Source organism: Vicugna pacos, chromosome 23 (genome assembly GCF_048564905.1).
Source record: "Vicugna pacos chromosome 23, VicPac4, whole genome shotgun sequence".
Lineage (NCBI taxonomy): Eukaryota > Metazoa > Chordata > Mammalia > Artiodactyla > Camelidae > Vicugna > Vicugna pacos.
In genome coordinates, this window is record NC_133009.1 from 27,879,184 (window position 1) to 27,903,476 (window position 24,293).

At 42.0% G+C, this 24,293-nt stretch overlaps 1 protein-coding gene across 1 annotated transcript in view; it reads left to right on the forward strand.

Annotated features, from left to right (window-relative positions):
• Positions 1 to 24,293, forward strand: part of ESRRG (estrogen related receptor gamma) — a 519,140-nt gene that overhangs the window by 193,948 nt on the left and 300,899 nt on the right. The window lies entirely within an intron of this gene.

Below are 24,293 nucleotides of genomic sequence, written 5' to 3' on the forward strand. Positions count from 1 at the left end.
GTTGCAAAATGGAACAGTAACTGAGGACAACGTAGGAAAGATCTCAAATATCGTACAAGAGTTTGGACTTTATTATTTATTATGTAGGAATGGGTACCATTGGACATTTTTGAGGTTCCACGTGACATGATCCACACTGGGTGTTTGGAAGCTCACTGGGAGCCTGTGAAGGCAGGGTTGATAAAGGCATCGAGTCTGCTCTGAAATCAAGCCTGAATTTGGAGGGCTTCTCATTTCTCTTTGATACCATTTGGCCAACTGGCCTGTAGACACTGCTCCACAAAAGAAGTTGGGCTATTTTTCATTGTTAAATTGATTCCTTTCTTTAGCATACTATACACCTGTCAAGATTAAACATTTTTGATATATGGTTGTGTTCTTGGTTAGAGTGCTACCATTTTGGAAACTGGTTGCAAAGGGCAGGAGTTTTATTGGGTTTAGATATTCAAGACTAAAGACACTTCTGTAAAGTCCCGTTTATAGAAAACTTGTGGAATGGGTGGGTGGTAACTAGCGCCTACCATCTCCTAGGGCCTAAAATAGTGAACTGTTGTTAAAAGGATTTAACTGTGTTTCCAGAAAGTGGAAATCCATCTTGATCCGGAAAGAACTCTGGAGGGAAGTTAGAAGTTAAGAGCGAATGGGTCCCATCTTTGGAGCTAAACTTCCTAACTTTGGATTCGATCCTTAACCATTTAGGGCCTCAGTTTCTTGTCTGAAAAAATCAGATTATTCAACTAACTTTTTTTTCTCGATAATTCTATGGTATTTTTCAAGAATCCCATATACCTCAAATTCAGTGTAATTATAAGTGCCCACTTACCTGTTCAGTTTTGAGCAATATTAATCAAGGAAGCAAAAAAATACTTTCTTGACTTCCAGGGGTTTACAATCTCATTGTGGAAATAAACCACAAGATGTGTTAAATTGCCACCAAAAAAAAGTGTAATAAGCAATAAAATGCTTAGGTGATAAATGAGCTATTTTCACAATTCTATCAGAACTCTCTGATCTTATTTATGTCTTCAGTTGCTAACGTGTGTTCCATGGTTTCTACTCCAAGGAATTTCCTCTGCAGTGTCCTGCTTCCCATTGTTGTGCTCATCATCTTGATTAGCTGATATTGGTTCTTTTGTTAACATCCTTGTAGGAGAGAGTGCCAGGAAGCCCGCATGTATCCGTAGCATCTGTGAGAAGCCAGTGTTTACCACCAGCCTCTCTAGAGCTGGTGACTGATGAATTCCAGGGTGAAGGACTCAGACAAAACAATATTTGAAAGTAACACTGCTCAAGTCTCAAGTAGATTATAAAGCACCCCTTTTGAGACACTTGTTTTTTCTCTTTGCCTTGAATCTTCATTGATTTATCTGCTAAATTTTTCTGCAGTAATACGTTCTTTTAGTTCTTTCTTGACTGTTTCTCTTCTTTCCTGACCATCCTGAGGTCCATTTGTCAAAGTTTTACCTGGGCCACTTAATGGTTCTTAATACTTCTTTATTACAGAAAGTTGAAATCAGAGTGGCCCAACTTTTTACCCTTTCTAAATGCCAGTTTTCTAATATTTGTTTAATAGGTCTTATGAGTTTCTATAATATTCAGGAAAAATAATAGAGGGGCCCTTAGTATGGGCAGTGGGAGACGCATACTTCTGCAGAATGATAGTTCTCTGCTAAATTGCTGTATTTCAAAACTGATTTTGATGCCAAATCAGAAGAACAGAAAATGTATCTCGTTGACTTAAGGGGTCACACTGGCTCAGAGTGGGCAGCTTTTGGGGGTTAGTGGGCTCACTGGAAAGTGTTTTTACTCATTCTTTACGAAGAAATTATCTGTCTAATTAGGCATAGGTCTTTAACCTTTCTTGCTTGTCCTGCCAGGAATTCTAAGAAGAGCCTAGAAAAATATGATTACATCACAATGTTTGATCAAGTGTAAAATGCATTCAGTAAAAGCAAAATATCCCATTGGTGGAGAGAATTTTACACATATCAGATTAGTTAAGTAAACTACACATCTAAACATATGCACTTTGCCACTTCACTGTTTTTCTTTTTTAAGTTTATATACAGATTTCTAGAAGGCACTTTTTCAAGACAAGATAAAACACGCATCAGCACTTCAAGTTACGGTCTGGATAAAACACAGTGATGTCTAAGCAGTTAGATATTAACTAAGTGGTATTTCCATAGATCTTTTTGGCTCTTTCTTTCATGGTAAACCCTTCATCAATAGATTCAGTGAGAAGTAGAAAGCCTATAATTATACCATCGATCTTTCTCATTCCCATTTTGGAAAAGAGCAGGCTATTTATTATAGATTATAGGCAGAGTTTAATTCCTAGGGGAAATAATCCATAATCTACTCTTTTCATACTAAACTCTGCTCCCTTTCATTATTCATGTATTGAAATACCATAAAAGTATACTTTTGCTTATTGATAAAAATAAGATAGGAACCCAGTAAATTATATAATTATCAGACCAAAGACACACATGCAGATGTCTGATCACCAAATCTCATTGTTAGCCTGTTTCCAGACATGGTGCAATTTCTAGTTGAGATCTTCGTTTTGAAACTACCTATGGTGAATCGAGGGTTCTCTTGACCTCTTTTAAGGATGCAAATGTTAATAAACTAAATCCCACCCCCACCACAAGTAATATGGCCTTAAAATTAAGAATTCTTAAAATAACTAATGAGTTCATGTTTTCTCCTGAAAAAGAGGAAACATAATAAGATAGCATTTATTAGGAAGTATATTTGTGTTGACAACGTAGGTAAAATCTAAAACCCAGCTGCCATTTAACAGATACCTTCACAATTCATTTCATTTGGGAAAAAGATTCAAAAAAAGTGACTTGAAAGAAAATGTCCATTTGGAAGATGCTAATTATTTGGCCACCGACATTTTTAAACTGTGTATATATTTCTATTTGAAATCTCAGTAAATACATTTAGCTCATTATAGACATAATAAAATGTTCTGTAAAATTGGTAAGTTTATCTTCTCTTGTAGAAAGATGCAAAAGAAAGCACATTACCCCTCTCAGAGTCTCATTTATTTAGAATGGAAATTTTGAAGGTATTATTAGAAATATTCATAATAAATTGTCTACCCCAAAAGACACTAAATAAGCTTCTTGCTCTTGAAGAAGGTACCTTCAGCGTGTACAGTTACAAGTCATGCCCTATTTTTAACTCAGGACGTGATCTGGGAAAACTGTAGTGTGGATGGCTCAGCGTTGCTGTCGTTTGTGTGAGCTGCGTTGAAGGAATCCAGACAGCCTTCCAACGGGGAAGACACTGAACATTCGACTGAACCAGCTGACTTTTCTTAATATTGGAGGAACACGGGCCCTTTTATTTTCTTATTAATCTGTTCCCCAAATAATCAGTATCGAAGCTGGTTTCTGAAGCCAGCTATTCCCGATAGCCAGCGCCGGAATGAGGCGGGAAGAAGCCTTTTGATCCCTTGGGAGTAAACACTGCTTGCAGATAATACCCAACAAGAGCATTTCTGTTCACTTGCCATCCAATTTAATGCCAACAAGTGGAATTTGGGTTCAGCAAAAGATAAATAAATAAATAAACGAAAGTCTCATATAGGCTTTTGAACACATACCTTTAAATATCAAACGATAAAGATTTGTATAGCAGTGTTGTATAATGCATTTCTTGTCTTCTGTTGGGTTCATGTGACGAATTCCAGCTGATAAGCCCCAAGTTCTGGAGTCACTTGTCTGGCTAGTTATTAAGATTAAGATAAGTGCTAAGAACGAAAGATACAGTGCTTTGTACTACCTTTGTGGGACTGGGCCACCTAGGATTTCGAGTGTAAACAATGAATTAGTTCACCCTGACTCTCTTTCAAACCTGAGGTGAACACTGTAAATATTGGTGAAATATGATTGAAGCAGGGTATGAAGATTATTTTTAACCAGAAATATTTTTAAAATTACCCCAAATCCTAAAATATGTATAAAGGTAGCAATAAGTTTATAGAAAAGAGATTTACTGTCTAATTTTTCTTGTTATTACTGGTATTCAAAAATAAAGGGCTAATTAATAGGTCATGGGCAGTCGTATCAGAAAGTCATTTTACCCTCATAAAATACACCGAGAGGAACAAATACAAGATATTTAAGTGCATTTAGGGGACTTTAAGATGAAAAATACGTTACTAAAAAATATATTTCTAATGCATATTCAAAGCTAATATTGCCTATTAAATGCTTCCCCATAATTTTTCAAAGAGTGAAAAAAGTGCATGCACTGTTCTCTAAAGCTGATGGAATGTTCCAGAGGCACACCAACGAGAGACAAATATTTCCTGAAGTTCAGTCAATGATTCACACTAAATATAGTAAATATGAGCTTTGCTGTAAATTGGTAGGCAACATTTCCAGCACAGCAAAGTTTAACTGTCTCTGAGATCGCTGGAGGAGAGATAGAAGGGGTAATTTAGCAAGCACACCATAGCAGCCTGCTGCGCGATGCTGCGCGCTGGGTGGCTATTAATTTTTGTTAATGAATTTAAAACTAGATGTATGGAAATAGTTATATGATATGTATACACTGCTAAACAGTTAACTAGTCCTTAGGGCTTAAGTTTAATTATCTGTGTGTAAATCATTTTGAGCAGGGCGATCTAATGAGTCAAAAAAAAAAAAAAAAAGAAAGAAAGAAAACGAAGAAACTTCTGTCTAGCTTTGGAATGACTGTTGAATACAACAAGCCATCTATGCCAACCGGCAGGTCGAGAAACAGTTCTCATGTTCATGGAGGGCTCGGTCCTCTTGGTAGCCCTTGTTAGGGCTGGGGGTTCGCTGCCTTTCCCATCCCAGAACCATGTTTGGTAGCAGAGGTGGCTGAGTGCAGTGTGTGCTTCTGGGCACTTTCCTAACATATGGTTGACACTCTAGGTCCCTCAAATCCAGTGGTTCTCAGCTGCAGCGAGTTTGCCTCCCAGGGGACATCTGGCAGGATCTGGAGCCATTTCAGGTTGTCGCAGGTGCATAGCTGCTACTGGCATCTACTGGGTAGAGACCAGGGTGCTGCTAAGCATCTTCCAGTGTGCAGGGCAGCCCCTGCGACACAGAATTATCTGGCCCCAAATCTCAGTGGTGCTAAGGTTGAGAACTGCTGCCCTATTTCAACACTTTGAAACAGCGTTTATTTGTGATACATATTTTTGAAAATATAACTACAGAAGGAGGCAAGGATGGAGTTGTCACCCTTCCACTCCCTAAACGCATTGCTGTTTTAGAGCTTGAGTGGGCAAAGCCACTGCCATGCAGTCTCTTGCCAACCAGATGCCCACTGTCTGTATATGGACCCTTCAGCTCAACAGTTTTGATAAAAAGCCACAAATGAAGAGCGAATTCTTTCTGGGCTTCATTCCACTTAGTTACCTGGTAGAATCGCAGACCTGGACACGCCCAGCTTAGAGAGAAAGGCTGAAATAATGAATAATGAAAACTGCTCTGCCGACAAAGGAGCCTGTGCTGAAATGACTCATGAGATTCATTCCAGCCCCGTTATCCCTGATCGGCTGTGGGGAAACGGATGCATTTGTACAGTTAGGAAGAAAATATGACAAAATCCAAAAAAAAAAAGAGAAAAAAACCCCTAAAAACTAAAGACAGAAACTGCTCTCCATCCCCCGAAGAAACTCATCTTAGGAATTAAAATGCATCTCTTTCTTTTCTACCCCAGTTCAGTCATGGTACCTTTTGAACTCCTTTGAGGCATTTATTGAGATTCTATCTCTACTGAGAATGAAGATAAATAGCAAATAGGCTCTCCGTCTCTGTACAGTTTAATAAGTAAGACTCAGTTTGGAACATAATGCCAGGTTAGAGTAGATTTATAGTGAAAATACTAAGCATTATTTGAAAACTTTAGGTAGAAGACATTTATACCCTCACAGATTTTCAAACTTTAATAATATCGCATCCTAGCCACAGGAATTACGCACAGAAGGCCTCGATGTACAGTAACTCATCGTCAGCTCGGCCTTGTGGCCTAAGCAGTCATCACAATATGTGATTAACAGCACTTTTGTCTCGCTCGTTTAAAAATAAGAAAGCAGTAGTCACTGCTGCTGTGACGGCCGTTGAATTACTTACCTGGAAGGAATACGGAGTAATTGGAGCAGCTCTGTTGCAGGTGCCCAGAAATTTGCCTGTTATACAAGCAAGCCTTTATAAAAGGTCATTATAAAGGTTCAGCCTTCAGGTAGAGCTCAGTGGTAGAGTGCATGTTTAGCATGCATGAGGTCCTGGATTCAATCCCCAGTACCTCCATTGAGGTACTTGCCTTTGAAGGGGGACTGCTAAAGGGATTGCTAAATGAATCTGAAGACCCAAGCTCAGCCTTCTCTGGGACTCAGTTTCATGAAAAATCAAGAGAACAACCATATTTGAGATCACCAGTGGGTACTGAAAAAAACTCGTGACAAGTGTTCACACCCTTTCACTCAGTTATTCCTGAGAAAGCCGTCGGAGGTCTAGATCAGGGGTTGGGATGGAAAGCCACTGTCCTGGGACCAAATCCTGCCCAATGCCTATTTTGTAAATACATTTTTTTTAAAATACAGTCACAGGCCTTTATCTACATATTATCTGTGGCTGTGGTGGAATTAAGTAGTGACCATATGGCTGGAAAAACCTAAAATATTGACTATCTGGCCCTTTACAGAAAAGTGTGCCTGCCCCATGAGACAGAAACATATGTTTATAAGTAAAATATAATTTATTATAGAGCATTGTTAAGTAAATGGCAATACATCTCCCTAATGAAATATTCTTTTCTGCCAAATGTTTCTCAAGAAGATGAAGACATGGAGATATTTTCATGATACAGTAAGTGGGAAAAAGTAGATTTGTAAACTGTATATAAAATGAGATACTGACTACGTAAAGATGTCCAAAGAGGATAGACTAAATGCCGACAAACCAACAAGTAGTTCTTTAGGGATGGTAGGATTATGGGTAATTTTAATTTTCTTCTATGTACACGATCTAAATTTTCTACTGTGGGTTTTTTTTTTATTAGTGTTTTACTGTCAAGATTAAAAAAGGCTAAATGGTTATGGTTAAAAAAGAAGGAAGAGAAGGAGGAGAAGGGGAAGAAAGAACAGGAGGAGGCACTGGGAGTCCTGCACATACGCCCACATACCCGCACCCACACACACACACACACACCCGCACCCACACACACACCCGCACACACACACACCCGCACACACACACACACCCGCACCCACCCCCACACACGCACACACGCACACACACACATACACACTCAAGTGCTATGAAGAAAGCAAGCAGGGTATGACTTGAGGAGATGGGGTACCTGAGTGTTATTTTACAACAGAGTCAGAGAGCACCCTGTAAGTTTGTATTTGAGTAGAAACCTGAAGAAATTTGGGGCAAAGTTGCAAAGAAGAGTGTCCAGGCAGCAGGTTTTACTGGAGGAGAAACTTGGTGTGTTCGGATGATGGCGCAGAGGTCGATGAGGCCAGAGCTCCGTGCACGGCTGGGGAGCGGCATCGGACTGAGCAGGGTAGAGTGTGGCAAGCCTTTTAGACGAAGGTGCGGTGTTCGGATCTCATTCACTTCATCCTAAGTGAGTTAGGAGCGGTTGGAAGCTGGGGAATAATGCCATGCAATTTCCCTTGAGTTGAGGAACTTCATAGAGATGAAGATGGGAAAGCAGGTATATAATTATTTTAGAGTTTAAACTAGGCAGACAAAGCCCAGCCCTTCAGTTCTCCTTCATCAGAACTTTTACTTTAGCTCAGCTCGGCAAGAATGGAAGATTTAGGGAGGATCTGGCTCTTAATTCCCTCGTTTTGTGATGAATTTCAAGTGTTACCCTCTGTGGTATTAAAGCGGTTCCTCTGGCTGGAAGGAAGGAGAAGCAGACGGATTCTTCCTCTGCCTCTTTGCCTCCCCTCATTCCCTTAGTTTTATTAGGAAAAGAATTGTATTTTCATCTCCTAAGCACTGCGTGTTGAGATAACAAGCCAAAGGACAAGGCATCCAAACAGTGCATGAGGTAAATTTAGGACAATACTTGGATTCCTGAGGGCTGTAATTAAAGCTATCTGGATTGAAAAAAGAGAGTTATTTCAATTCAGATTTCTGTTCCAAGGAAACAAAGAAAGAATGGGAAAGTGAGATACTGCAAAGGGAACTCTTAATTCCAACGTATTCGACTCACCCATCAGAAGAAATGGCATTAATTCAGGTACCCAATTACAGTAATGTGGTTCAGAGCACCTCAATAGGTGTTTCAATCTCAAGCCAGGACTAACATTTGTAATCCTTTAAATGCACTTAAGAAATTGATGTTACAGCCCCACAATCTGTTAGGGGCCTTGCTTGCTGGATGATGGCAGAGGATCCCGCCATTAATTGGATCATCAGGATGTGATCCGCGTCCTGGTCCCTGGATTATGGAAGACTGACTCTGCTCTGACGTGTTGAACCAGAAGCTCCTTTCGCTGGAGATTTTGACCCTTAATGTAGATAAGTGGTATTTTTCATCAATCTTAGCTTGCATTAAAAAAGGGGAAATGTCAATTCAATGTGGGGCATTTAACTTAATTCAACATCTTTTAATTTAATACCTTGGAAAAGTTGGTCTCTCCGACCTGCCTCCCACTTCGGCTGATGGAATATTTTGCAAAGCCCTGTTGAAAAAGGTTATCTTCCATGTGTTAATAAAATCACAATTTTGAAACTCCCTGCTTATCATGTTATTGTTATGAAAAAAAAAAACTTCATCAAAGTCAGGAAAAAGAGAATAAAATAAAACTCAATTTTTACTAGCTTCTTTTGTTGGGACAATGTTGAAAAGATGCACGGAGATAAAATTTTTTAAAAGAAGAGGAACCTGTCTCATCTGTTTCCTTTTCATCCTTCTTTGAGCTGTACAGCATCTGGTTGGTCTGACTGTCTAATTATCATGAATTTAGGACAAGGTACAAAGGGTGATTTTATGAATGAAGAATGAATCCATGCTAGTTTTTGTCCAGAGACAGTCACTAATTTTGTGATGGTATCTATTGCTCAGGTATAATGTCTGGATTCCAGGTTAGTGGGTGTTTATGAAATTCCATCGAGTCAAAGAAGAACACCGTCCCTGAATTTCTGTCTGTTAGCTCATGTCCGGTTCATGAGGCGATAAAGCAGTCCTGAGCCACCTTTTAGTTCTTCAAAGATTTGTGGTGTAAATATGCTGTCAAATCCGCAGCACTTCTGCTTCTTGGAGTAGTAGCGGTCCTTTCCCACCAACGGGTCGATAAAGATGGGTGTCTTCCCGTGAAAACCATTTACAACTGGCAACATGTCCAGGTTAGTCTCTGGCTGGGTGTGTAAGCACATCACATGCCATTTAATTGGAGTCCTGGGCGACAGTCAGGTTGATGTTGCATCTCTAGGCAAGAAGTCCCATCTGCCTCTTGCTTTAAGGGTGCTCTGAGTTGGAGAGGGAAGTGGAGTTCATGACAGAGTAGTTTGCTGGCTTCTAATGCTCTGAAGACCAATAAAATCTCCGTCTTGGCTGCCCCAGTGTCCCTTCATGACAGCTTTCAGTTCAGAAATCCATGGGGCCCCCTTTCCTAACAGGGTCCCTTGGCAGTGAGTGCCATGCAAGCGCAGGAGTGCCCTGCTGACCTGCGTCAGACTTCCCTGGTACACAATGTCTTAACAGAACTGTGAGCCAGACTTCTCTTAAGCCACACAAAGTGAGGAGATCATTTCAACGCTGAGACAGAAAAGGGAAGGGAAGTTAAGAGCCTTACATGGAACCGGGCTCTGTGAACAGGCTTACGGCAGAGACTTCCTGAGTGAGACGGTCCTGCGTCAAGAATGAGCTTTGCATGTTGGGCATTTTGCTTTAATCATTCTTGCTGGTATGAATAGCGGAGAGAGATGTCTTCTGGCTTGACGTTTGTTCAGTCTGGCAATGAGCTTCTAGACAAATTAACTTTGTTCTCTTTAATGGCCAGACATCTATTGTATATTAAGAGAGTCACTTCATTTAAGTTTGAAAAATGAAAACCAGATATGAAAACTGGACGTCACTATGAAAGATATGTTCCTTTTAAAAAAATGATCTGTGCCATCCAAAGCCTAGATAGTTTTTTCTTGTTTTTCTTCTATAAACATAGAGATGAAAAAAAATGTTTAGGTTGTATGCACTATTTGCTGAACCTGAATGAAGTAGCATGTACATTTCCCAGAGGTTTGATGTTAGAACCGGACACCTGCTTATTTGTTTTTTTGTTCCAAACTGGGAGCGCCTGTGCCCCTGCAGGGTGGAGGCAGGGGGAGTTAGGAGGTGCGAGGGTGATAATGTAAACCCGCCATAAGCCACTTGTCTTGTTGTTTTAGGTTTCCACCTGGCCTGCCGCTGTCCTGAGGAGGCATTATTCTTAACCACTTTCCAAAGTAGGCAGTAAAATGCTTCTAGACCTTGTTCCTTCTTGTTAAAGTTCCATCCTAAATGAAGTTGGCAGCTGTTTTTGCCCAGGGTTCATGTACCTCTACAGATTCCTTCCTGATTGAATTCCTCTAGAATCCCCCAGGACAGGGGTAGTGTGCAGACCGGGGCTGGCCAGACTGCTCGCCCCTGAGTTGAAGAGTGAGATGTTTACCCCGAAGACAGGACTGTGGGCTCTAAGACTGCTAAAAAGGGGAAAGCGTTGCCGGGAAGCCATTGCTGGGAGTCTACCCTGAGTGTCTGAATGTTCCTCCCTCCTCCTCCCCCTCCCCTCCCCCTCGCCACCCCCATCTCCATCTCTGTCTCTGCCTCTATCTCCGTCTCTCTTTCTATCTCCCCTCCCCACTTCTCCTATTGCTCCCTCCCCAAAAATCAGGGAAAAAAAATTCTGTTTAATTTACAGATTCACAGTACCCTTTAACAAAGAGGATACCCATTCAATTTTGGGTTAGTCGATGATAATCCAAACTGTTTAACTGTTTAACAATTATTTCAGCCTTAAGGAAGAAATGCTTATGCAAATGCCATTGGTTAGAGCACGGTAAATTGAGGCCAAAGTCACATGTTCCATCCCTGTCTAGGCCAGTCATTCGTTTTTAGTAACGTCACTGTTTTCTTCTAAAGTTCATCAACTGTCTTAGCCACCTGTGCCTCTAGTCACTGTGATCAGAAAAGGAAGTGTCGAGATTTCAAAGTCATGATCGAAACTGGGGAGAAAAATAACAAAGGACACATGCACTGCGCTGATTGGCACTTAGTGGTCTGGTCTTCGTAGACTAAAGACAACACTTCTGTAGACTGAAAAGCAAATGAAACCAGTTGTGGATGTCATACCACTGCTTCTGTCATCCATTACCCGGATCAGAACCAATTTCCCTGAGTAAACGGGAAATGATCTCACTTCTTTCTTCTCCTTACCTGGTTTCAGGGGCTCAGCTAGGAGGCAGGTCTAAGGCAGGAGAAAGGTGTTTCTTCTGGTGGATACAGAGAGAACACAACGGCTGGCAGTAAGAGCCACTTTGGTCCCCACTTCATGCCTTCTTGGGCACAGTTAAATCCGTGAAGAGATAATTTGGGGGAAATAGACTACAGAAAAGCTCATCTCCCGAGTCTGGGTGGTAGTTGGGTTTTAGTCATACATTACCTGAAGTCTATTCTCCTCATAAAAAAAAAATAAAATAAAATAAAAAATCCCTGCAATGCAAAGCTTCTGAAAAGCTGGCTGACCTCGGAACCTACTTTATCAGAAGTCTGCACGCCTAACTGTTAGACAGACTTGATCTCAGCACTTTTTAAGTTGTTAACCTGACAAAGGACAGCGCCCAGCCCCACCACGCAGGTCATTTTTCCTCTCGTGGGGTGCGGGCGTGCTGAACTGTGGTCCAGGTTCATGGCTCAGGAGCCCTTGCGGCCTGCCTTCTAGCTCCCTGCTGCCTTTCAAGATGAGTCCTTATCTTCTCCAGCTCACAGGACGGAATTCTCCTGACCACCTGAGGACGTCAGGGAACCCTTGGGTTCTCAGCATGGACCCACCATTGCCTTACCCAAGGATCTGCCAGTCCTGTGTCACTGGTTCCCCACTTCTTCCCCAGCAGGATGATTAGATGTTGGCACATTAATTTAAGTGTGGAAATGTTACAGAAACAGCACGCCAGCCAAGAAGCAAGCACCACTCGGAGGGTTGGAGTACTCAGGTTTATTACGCCGGCGGACTCAGAGGGGCTTGCGCTCCGAGGCTCTGAGCGCCTCTGGGAAGTGTGAGTGAGGGTTTATAGGGTCGCTTACAAGCCTTGGGGGTCCATCAACCAATAGGGTGGGTACAGCTAGGCAGGATCATAAAAGTGGAAGCAAGGTCATTTCCAGTAACCCGAAACCAGTCTGTCAAGGGTGAAACTTAAAATTCATGAGTTAGCCCGGCCCAGTCTTGGCCCAGCCCAACTTTTTCCTTCTCAAAACGACAGTTTTAGCATTCTAAAAATCAGAGTTGTGTCTGGCGAGGCTATCTTTTTAATAATTACATGTATCTTTCCTTGGGAGGGAACTGATGCTTTATCACAGAGGAGTTACTGACATTTCTTCTTATTACGAGGCAGTCTCATGCTTGATCTGCCCAGCATGAAAGCTTGGAAGCATTTGCCTTTTCTTCACTCCGTGCGCGCGCGTGTGTGTCTGTGTACACCTGTGTATCCAGCAGCCTGTGTTATCTGGGATTCTCACTCTTAGTTATGTCTCTTCATTCCCCCTCTTTTGTTCTCTGCCACTCAAACCAGTTTCAGCCATCCACCGGCTCTCATTGGGGATAATAGCCTCTCTTTTTGCCACTGTCTTGTCATGTTTGATGCAGCCGCACGAGGATTTCAGGTCAGCCAAAGCATCTGCATGCCGGGCTACTCTGCCACCACGATGTGTTTCAGAACCTCCACACCGCTTGATGGTGATACTGATGATTGCTCAGAAAAGAATAAGAAATGGTTGGTGGCTGTCATCAACCTCATTCGTGCCAGAGAGGGAAGAGGAGGGCGATCACCTGTTTTCCTGCTGCCTGGCTGGTGGTCCCATTGTGCCGGTGCCAGGCTCCCGCTGGGAGATGACGGTCTTGCTCGGCCTGTGATTGTAGAAATAAAAACAGTAAAAAAGGAAAATAAAATAATAAGAGCTGTGCCATTACATTCAATGACTTACTGCTGATGGGTTCTAACTCATGGGTGAGAGAGGAACCTCATTCTCAGATTTCCTTGTATTCCCCTGTCCTCAAGTTTACTGCTTGGAGAGACTGGCTCACAGGACTGATTCTTGCCAAGAGGAGCTTGCAGGCATAGTCAAAATTAAAGTAGCTAGAAGACAAGAAAGTTTTTGTTTATAGAATGATTCACTGTTAGCAGGTCTGAACTGGGGCTTCAATTTATCTAAATCCTACTGGTTACCTTCAATATTTTTGTTAGGTTTGAAAATCAGTTTGGTGTTAAAAATATATTTCTAATTTACCAATCCAGATTTTTTGTTGTTGTTAAAAAAAAGCAGCATTGGCTTCTCCCTTTACGCTACTAAGGAGAACCTAGAGCTCGCAGAATATTACACTTGTTTGGAGCCAAATACATAATTGAGCATGCACGTAAAAAAAAAATCTGCTGTTTGAGACAATGTGACTATTGAGCAAGGTCCACAGAATTCTAAACAATGGGATAAAAAGTAGAAACTTCAATAAATCAAGCAATTTTGTTTGCAAGACATCAAAGAATTTCTTTAGCTACGTTCTCTCATTAAATGTTGTAATATAAATGTCACTGCCCTGTATTGTTTTGAGCTTTGCTCTTTTACATAAGTCCTGTTACTGGTACCTGGCAATTCTTTTCACAGACTAGAAGTTCTCCTGCTCTTCATCTTGCCACTCTTCTCCTTCGTCAAGTTGAACAGAGTTTTAGGCATCGTCTTGCCTCTTCCGTCTCTGGTGAGTTGCATCCTTCTCCCTGAGCTGATCAGGGACCTTCCCAAGTTCTCGAAGATTCAGGTCCGTCACTTAATCTCTCCAACGTGCTGGATTCCTCTAACTCCAATGACCCCTTTCCCACTGTAGGGAGGAAAAAAAAGCAAGCAAACAAAAGCAACTTCCCCACATCTTGGTAACTGCTCAGATAGCTGCCTTGTTTTTCACATTTCTTTCACCATCATTTTTCTCATACAATGTTTCTTGGACCCAAACCTCCACGGAGTCGTCACAACCTGCTCCTTAACCACTTGTGAGCTGATCCTGTGTCACTGCTGTGCTTCAGTGGCTGCCTCTGTGGTCACCAGTGACCTTCCAATTAAAGTTAGAAGACTATGATCCTTGGTTCTGTTTTCCCAAGTTGCTTCTGCCCTTCACAGGGGTGGACAGCACCCCTTGATCTTTCCTCAATTCTTGTATTCTGGAACTCTCTGCTGCTTTTATCGGCCCTTTCCTTACTGACACGCTCTTGCTCCTCAGCTTACGTGCCCTCGTACACGCATAAATTCCCCCATGTTTCTTTGCTATTATTTGTATCCATTGCCACCCATCCGCTAGCATCTGCCATCATCATTCTTCCACGAGTGGGGCTTCAAAGCTTATGTCTATGCAAATGGTACTTTCCGGTCTCAACCTCTCTTCTAACTTCCAGTAACACTTCAAATTGCTGGTCAGATGTGCTTGCTGGGGCTCAGCATACCCATTTTCAAACACTTTTTCTTCTCTTCCTTTCCAAGTTACTGCCTCCTGACTCCCTGATTTTCTTAATGGCCAACCATTTACTCCAACATCCACATTAAAAAACCTCCTAAGTCATCTTTGACTCGACTTCTTTCTCATCCAGTCTGACAGCTTGGACAGTGCACTAACTGTCCAGTATTTATCTCATCCTCACTGCTGTGCTGTCGGTTGGGCCATGCTGTCCCCATGTTCATTGCATACTTGAGGTGCTGGAGACTTTCGGTCCCATCTCAGCTTTGACATTCAGTGTCCCGTGCCTCCCACTGCGGAGAGAATAGTTCCGTACCGTGACAGCTGGGTCCCTCTCCAAGCCAGCCTCAACGTCTGGGCTACTTGTAATATGATGGTGACACTTGTTTGTTCTGTAGAGCTGTGAATGCCAGCAGGTTTTCCCCATCAGTGTCTCTGTAGAACACTTTTTAGGTGAACAGTGATACACAGTAGCTCGATGGCAACTATACTGAGAGAATTTGGTAACTGAATTAACCACCTTGACTTAGGCAGATAATCTTTCTCTTCCCTAAATTTAGCCTTAAGTGGTGTCTGTGTCTACTGTCCATTCCTATAAAAGGTGGGTTGAAAAAAGAACACCAATTAAGGGTACAAACTGGCCAATTTTGTGTGTTTCGGATTTTTCACAATGAAACAATGAGTCCAGATTATGCAAAGTGACCAAACTACCTAGAAGCAGTCAAGTGTCAACATCCCGTAAAGTCTGCAAATCTACAAACAGCTCTCTTATAATAATTATTAAAACAAATAGCCTAGGAAGTTGTAGCTCAGGCTGGTAATGAATCCCACAGTCTTGGAACAGGCGTCAGATGCTGTGCATCTTATCACTGAATTCTTATGACTCAATAGATTTCTTTACCTGATGTGTTATTTCTAAATTACACATTTTTCCTCTTTTCTTTATTGAAGTATAGTTGATTTACAATGTTGTGTTAGTCTCTTGGGGAACAGCATAGTGATTCCATTTTACATAGTGTGTATATATATATATATACACACACACACACATACATACACATATATACATATATTCTTTCTTCAGCTTCTTTTCCATTATAGTTTATTAGAAAACATTGAATATAGTCCCCTGTGCTATATATATAGTACTTCCTTGTCATTTATCTATTTTACGTATAGCGGTTTGTATCTGATAATCCCAGACTCCTCTAATTTATCCCAACTCCGCCCTTTCCCCTTTGGTAACCATAAGTTTGTCTTCTATGTCTGTGAGTCTGTTTCTGTTTTATAAATAAGTTCATTTGTATCATTTTTAAAGTAATATGTGATCAAATAATTTTTTTTATAAAATTTGAAGTGTTACACTTTTTTTTTGTAGATTATTCAACTTTCCCTGCAAAAGGTCGATCCACAGCTAGTTCTTTTAGCACTTACTGTATGCATATCACATGAGGTTAGTGGAGAGGTCTGGACCAATGAGTTGTGGGGCTTCAGAGCAAAGGGATGAAGAATCGTGCATACATGGAGCCCACAGTCACCCGAGTGTCAGTGCAGTGATGGCCTTTCAGTCATTCAGCACAGCCATTACTCTCTCAATTCTGATGGTTGACCTACAGGGGGAAAGTGAAATTAAACTAAAAAGTGAAGGTGGTGGCCAAGGAACTAGGAAAGAGGGTCTGATGAAATGAAATGGCCTTGTCTCCCCCAGAGTTCGGGATATTGGGTACCCTATCAGATTGGATGATTCATTAGTTAATATGACCCTTTTACCAGGTTAGCTTGTGGACTTTCACTTGCAGAATTGTCAGATGCTCCTCAGGCCTCGGGTGTTTATGAAAAGGTTTGTATATGTGACCCTGAAGCAGGATGACATTTCAGTAGGAAGCGTGTCTCTCTCTCCTGGATTAGGAGAATAATGCTCATGTTTTCCTCCTACGGCAGGAGCCTGGCCAAAACTAATAGTCAGAAAGAACTTTCCATTCAGCTTAGGAGGTTCCGTCAATGTTGAGCAAGAAGAAATTCCCCGAAATGCATATCATGATTGTCCTTTTTGCTTAGAGTGTTTGACGTTTGGCTAAAGGAGCTGCTATTCTTGAGTAGAGATGGTGGTGGCTTTAAAAATGGCGGGGGGGTTGTTAAAGGGAAAAAAGTAACCAAAATGACATTAAATGCACAATGATATCAAATAATTGATTTCACAGTGCTTGCTTGTAGAGAGGAACTCATGGTCTCGTCTTGCGCGAGTCTTTTGCCATTTGTGCAAAGAACCCGAAGGGCCCTGTGGGCACCTACATGTCTCCATGGAGCAAAATTAAGTCTGCAGAATCATTTGCAGACGCTGGCAGCTCCTGGCTATCCACCCCTGAGAAGGGTAGAAGCAACTTGGGAAAAAGAACCATGGATCATAGTCTTCTAACTTTAAAAAAAATGGGGGGTATATGTAGTTTGTAGCTGAGTGCCTAGTGAACAGCAAATATCTGATCCCATCTCTGATCAGGTCCTATATTTAAAAACCCAAGAAGGCCTTAGAAATAATAGTGAGTCCTGGTTTTCTTTAATTCATTGCCCGGAAAATTATCTGTGCATGACCCAGAATTAAATATATCCAAATACGTATCGTGTGTGTACTGGGGGAGAAGGATCTAAATTTGTTATCTAATCGTCTCCCTTAGGTAATTTCAAGAGTATTTACCATTTCTATTAATATTTAGTAATAACATATGAGGCCTTTTTTTTTCTGTCTCTCTGTCTCTGTCTCTCTCTTCAGGGAGAGGGAGGAAAACCCTTGTTTTCCCCAGAGCTCTGTCTCCTCAGGCTCCGTTCTGTCAAAGTGAGTTTAGATTAGATAATTTTAGTTCTTTGTGTGGAGCTATTTTTAAATGTAATTTTTGCTAATAATGCAATTAGTTGTGTCTTTTGCATAATTTGCAATATGGTGTTGAAGTTTAAGAAGCTTCATTTTATTTTAATTAACAACTGATCGGTCATAATAACCAAGCAGCTGCTAACATTACCAGCCTTAACTCTTGGAAGAAAGAAAGAAAGAAAAAAAAAAAAAAAGGCAGCGAACACATAACTCCTCCTCCTCCTCCCCTTCCCGTCTTTGAAATATTTAATAAGAATACCATGTATAAAATTACCCTGTTGCAGAGAGCAGGAGCTGCATCCCAATACAGACGGCAGTGGAAAATCACTGCAGGTTGCGCGATGCGTGCCCTCCCCCAGCCTCCCTTCCCCCCAACTCTTTTCTGATTGTTGGTCTCATAGTTTAGTGGAGGGGGCACACGTGCATGGGAGTTATTGTGACATTTCAGTTTACTGTTCCTAACAGTTCCTTTGCACATTTCATTAGCACATTATTTATAGCTTCATAAAAGGGTCCCTTTTTTTCCCCCTGCTAACAATATCCCTGTATCTCTGATGATGATGCTATCAGAAGATTGAACTGTTATTTTGTAAAAACCTGTTCCATAAGTTGACTCCTCATTGACTCACTCTCTTCAGCATCCTTCCTGTCACACTTGAAAAAGTCTGCCCGCAAATGCTTTTGAGAGACGCGGCTCACATCCAGCAGTTTGAAAAGAGTCCTAGAGAGGCTTGGAGCTGAGAGCCTGTATCTTACAACCTGCGGTTCTGAGGCTGGCGAGAGCCCTGCAGTCCGGATGTTTGGATAAACAAGACTTCCTAGAAGTCGTTACCTCATCACTCCTCAAGCTTACACCTGACAAGCCTCTCAAAGCGAGAGGGCTGTGTTTTCCCTAATAAATTCCTTTTTGAACCCACTTGTTAGTCAGCCTTGCTGCACAGTAACTACAGAAAGGACCCTGTGTCTGGGACATAAATTACTCTTCTGTGCCACTGTCTTCGAGCACACACACCACCCCCCAGTTATGGATGACTTCGTTCTGGACTTGACAGGAACATAATTAGAACTGTTGATGAAATCTACCAAATTGTCCCTCGGTGGCCTCAGTGGTCAGGAAATTTGGCTGAGTCGTATTTGTCACCGAGGTGGCGGCTCTAAACACTTCATATTAACTATGTTATTAATGTGCCCGTGAATGGGGAACACTTGAAGTGAGCCCGGGCCCTAATGGCACCTTGCGATGAATACATTGTAGTGAAATCAGCGTAGTTCAGAGTTTCAGCTAATAAAATTCCTGAGTGTGCGTGCGCACGTGCATATGTGTGTGTATTTGTGTGTATGTATGTTTGCAGTCGGCACACAGAGGCTTTCGTTTCAAAACTTGGCCTTTTTGAGGCCTTTGCTGATACCACAGCACGTACATTTTACTGAGTTTGCTGCTAGTCCAGCCACTGCTTAATCCCAGAAATCCTCTAAAAGGTGCGAAGGCTGTGAAGTAGGGTGGTTAAGAAGGAGGCTTTTTGGAGCGAGGCAGCTCTGTATTCAAATCCTGACTGCCTTGCTCAGGCCTCATTTTCCCCATCAGTAAAATGAGGAATAGTGTAGTTGTAAGAAATTAAATGAAAATATCTCTGAAAGGATTTAGTGCAGTGTCTGGTTAGTGGGCAGTGAATGGTCCTGGGATGGTGATGGTGGTGACGGTGATGATGATGATTGAGGAGGAAGATTAACAATGGAGTAACACTCCATCATCAGACTTTCCCCCATGTGTGCTACACACTCACAGATGTGCTCCCGTGTGGTAGGAGCCCTGCGGCTCTTCGAGTAATGGTTATAGTATTGGAGAAAGAATAAACTTTGCAGGTTCATGATACCAAGAGGCTGTTGATTGCCCATTGAATTCCATAGCCATTCTATCAACACAAAGCACATATACTGAGATGGCTTCATCTTCTAAAATAAAAGAGTGAAATAAGTATCTTTTAAGCTTATCCCTGCATCCGTGCATCCTGTTGTTTTTCTTTCTTTAACAGGATCTGAGCCCCTTCTCTGTGCATCTTCCACAGGATGACCCTTAACGCTGCATTTACACCCCTCACCATGGGGCACTGGGATACTAGCAAAGTGACAGATGTTAACTGTGCTAGTACCAAGATCAACGGTTAGAAAAACCGTGTAGACTAAAGAGGAAGGATAACAGATGTGACCCTGGTGAGAGGACATCATTCTTTACACATGGGGTCCAGCATCCCTGAAAACACAGTAATGAAGTTATTGGTCACTGAAATATAGCCTTTGGCTTTGTCTGTTAATGAGACATGAAAAACAAATTAAATAACTTTTTTATGACTAGTTGTCCTTTTTGGGTTAATGCACCATGCTTGGGTTTTCTACTTATAGAAAATACAAATTCCAATACATGTAGAGACAACAAACAAGCTCTAGAATATTAAGGAAAAAAGCGTCAGGGCTGTGGGGGGGTGTGTGCATGCTCACACCCCAAGAATAATTAGATAATTTCATTGAGCAGTTATGCATTCTGGAAATGTGATTTTTATTTTTCTTTATTTTAAACATCTATGCAGCTTTTACTATTGCTGTATGCTTTGAATGATGAGCCTCTGATGTAGGTACTATTAGCAGCCCCACTTGGCAGATGTGGAAACATAGGTTGGGTACCGTGGTCTCTGTTTACCCCCTGCTTGCCTTCCTTCTGTGAAAACACAACAAAAACAAAAAAAGCACAATTGCTTTCAATCCTTAAATTTGCAGACTACGTATAAGCAGTTGGCTCTATATCAGGACTGCTGTCATGTGTCTCAGGAATCCATTTCCTTCATCACTAAGAGGGCTGTGAAGTTCTCGGTTTCCAGACCCGCTCTCCTCCTTCAGGGAAATAGCCTCCAGATTCAAGCTCTGGTTCTTTTGTGGGCATGAGAGATGTTCAATCATTGCCAGTTTCAACCAGGAAAGCATTATGTTTTAAACAAGAATAATGAACCCCGAAACAGTGGGAAATTATTGGTGTAAGCTAGAGGTGAAAAGATAATTTGAAAGTTCTTAATTTTCCTTCATCACGTCCCCAGTTTCCAGCCTGTGAGATTCTGCTCATCTTTCAAGGCCCTACTCAAACACCACCTTCTGTCTAAAGTCTTTCTTGCTTCTGGTTCTCTTTGGAATGAACCTTCCTCTTTGCCGAAGACCCTTAGCATCGAACTTGAACTGTGGTTACTTATATGGAGCTATTAGGTGTTACTTGATGATTTACCTTTCTTATTCTCCACGCATCCAACCTGACACTGTAGGAAATGAAAATCACCGCCATTCCATTATATACAGAATTATACACTGTTATCATTTCATATGAATAGCTCTTCTGGGCTTTTCCTGTGGTCGGAGTCTGTAGATCTGAGATCTGTTGTCCTGTCAGTTTTGAAGCAGTCGATACTTCAGTGTCAATGTCTGGGACAATATCTGTGACAGGTCACCCTCCTTCTGATTTGGCTGGGGAGGAGACAAGACCCTAAAAAGGGCTCTCATGAGAATTCTGCCTGATTGTCGATAGTATCTGCCTGGTCAGTTGATGAGAGCAGAATTTCCCAAGCCCTTCTAGAACCAAAGCATAAAAAAGTTTGGGGGACCCATTTCAAGTTCCTTTCTGAACTGAAGGTCAGAAGAAATGACAGTGTCATTCTGCTAAAGACTCTGGGATGAAATTAGAATTCATGTATGTATGGCCTCAAATTAAGAGCAAGCCCTTTGGATTCAGAAACATTAGGTCCCTGACCCTCAGTTCCCTTATCCATAATATGTGATCAATAATATCAAACCCAAAGGTTTATTGGTGTAAGGATGAAATTAAATTGGGAAATGTTTATAAAACAATGTTCACGTGATATCCAACAATAGTCTAATAATACGATAGCATTGCTGTCGCTAACCTCCGCTTATCCCTGTCTTGATTTCTGAGCCAGGCAGTCCACTGTGCTTGACGCGGCCGGCGAGCCCAGATCACACAGCTAGCGCTTAGAGCTCAAGGTCAGCAGGTGTGCCAGCACGCGCTCGTCCATGCTGCGCATTTGATTCTGATACTGCATTTCGGTGTACTGTTTGTTTACAATCCAGATAAGCGTATTGTATTAGAATTGTACCTTTAGCCAGTGTGTGTTGACTCACTGATTGCACGTCGTCTGTCTGTCTCTGGGCATGTGTGTGTGTTTCCCTTTAACGTTTCTTGGGTCGTGGTGACTTGAGCACTTTATCATGAGAGCTTTGCTTAAAGTCAAAGTAACTCCATCCACTTTCCCTTTACATCTCAGCATATGAGACTGTTTAGGTAAATCTTGCTGCTTCCCAGTTTTGTTAGCAAGGGAAACGTAAGAAACTTGAGTGGGGGTTTATACTCCCAACTAGAGGCTGCAAAATCGACGTTGATTGCCACTTCAATTCAGTGGGTTGGCTCCACTGGTTGGGAAGTTTTTGCCACCGAAGAGCTTATGGATCCGGCTTCAATCGGGGGACGAAGGAAGTGATGGAAGTCACATCCGCCTACGTCTTTGTACCCGTTCAGCACTGGGCTGACGAAACCATTTCATTACATTTCCAGATGGTTCTTGTTAATATGCTGTTGCCAAGGAGTCTTATGACTTTAGTATCCTTCTCCTTCTAAGATGCTTCATAGGGTGTAGGCGGCCTTGCTGAAGTCACACAGCTGTTCGGTGGCAGGGACTGGATTTGAACCCTGGATTGCTTAGCTCTACCTGCTTTGTACACTGCTAGCATCCGTGGGAACCAAACTAACGTGTCACACTCACTTATTAGCTTATTTGTATTGCAGAATCCACCATCTCCAATTTCCAGGCTGTCCTTTCCTTCTTTGAGTCTCTGAAATGCCGCTCACAAGTTCAGAGGTCTGACTCCCCTTACGGTAACACATTGCTCTTGTAAATCTCCTCATGATCTGCCTTTGCTGCATTACATTATCCTCCTGGACGCTCAGAGCCACCTGATGTGACCATCGTTGTCTACGTGTGACCGTTTTCCTTTCACAAGGAGAACATCTAAGCAATACTCAGGTACAGAAGCGGTAGTGGTGGCGCTCAGTCCCCTAGACCGTCCTCCTGAGCTTCAGGCCAAGGATTTCTCCATCTGAGCGTTGCCCGCAGGGGCAGGAGGGATGTGTAAGAAGGCCTTGTCTCTGGGCCAGGAGCTTTCAGAACTGGCACATAGAGGCAGTGACGCCCGTGCTTTCTGCATCCCTTGTCATGAAGTGGGGAAGCGGGGAGACCGTGACTGTCATGATTGTCGCAGGCTGGGGTCAGAACCTGATGACAAAGAGAGGCAGATGGATCAAGTTATCACGGACAGACCTCTGTAGGACTGTGACAGATTCTAGAGGCTACTGACCTCCTCTTCAAGTACCATCAGCAGAACCACATGCAGACAGACACTGAATATATGTTTTTAAAACATTATTCTTTGACATGTAAGGTGGGGCCGGTAGACCACAATCTCAGTGTGGTTCGTGGTTTCTTACTTTCCCATCTTCGTTTCACAGGCCAAAATGTGCCACAGGCCCGGCGCGAGGAGACCCTGGTTTGTACAGTGGTGTGTGTCTCCAGCATTTCTTATCTGGAGCATATGGTGGTAGATGCTCATGTTTAAAAGGATGACTCACAGTTAATCATTATAAGAAATAGGCTTACCACTTCATAAACTCTAGGAAAGACTGTTTTCTTTTCTAAACATTTAAATTACTCAGCCATTTTATGCATTAAAACCCAATTATAACTTACTGTGTTGGAGAATTTCAAAAGCTCTTCCCTGCAGGATTTGTGCCTAAGTTTTTATCGTTCAGTAGTTCACATCCTCTCTAATACAGACTTTCTGAAAAATAAAAATAAGTGCATTTACAAAGGAGAAGAGGCTTAAAACACAGAGAGGCACTTGACAAGACCCCGGGCATTGCTCCCTAACATGGACGCTCTTGAAGAATGAGGGGGGAAGAATGTCACTTTCCAACTTCTCGGGACTCTGCCCCATCGTTAGAGGTGCACATGGTTTTATCAAAAAAGGGATAAATAAGAGAAACATCTTGTAGGTAGAAACCTGTCCCCATGCCCTGTGGAGCTCCAGCCGGATGCGTGTTTTAAGGTGTGCATACAAAGCAGGCTTATCTTTCATTGTAATGGAGAACAGCTGATTACCAGCAAAGGCTGAGAATATTACTTTAATGCTTTTTGCACTGTATATAAAATCATCGGCCAGTAGCTAGTGAAAGGTTTGGATTTCCCTGAAAATGCCTTCTAGTCTAAGGCCTTGAATTCTGTAAAGAAAGCTTACAGTCCCACCAGAAGCCTGGCAGCTTGAACTCTCTAAACGAGAAGATAAATAAAGTCCGTTGAAATTAGAAAACCTAACAGTTGAGAAGAACTGGGGTTCAACTTATTGGTCTGCCTAGAAAGGAAGTTGGAAATAAGGTTAAATTTCTGAAACATCATGTGTTTTCTTTTGCGTTTTCCTCCTGGTACTAAGACAAAGCTATATCCAAGTAGTAACTAAAGTAAGATTATGGAATTCAAAGGGAACTACAGAGAGTGACTCTCAAGCATCTACAGAGCCATCGCAGTTTTAACATCGCCAAAAATCCCCAGAGAAACACGCAGTTTCTTTCTGGATGTAAAGGAAGCAACGCCGTGAATCCATTGCCCCCCTTTGGGA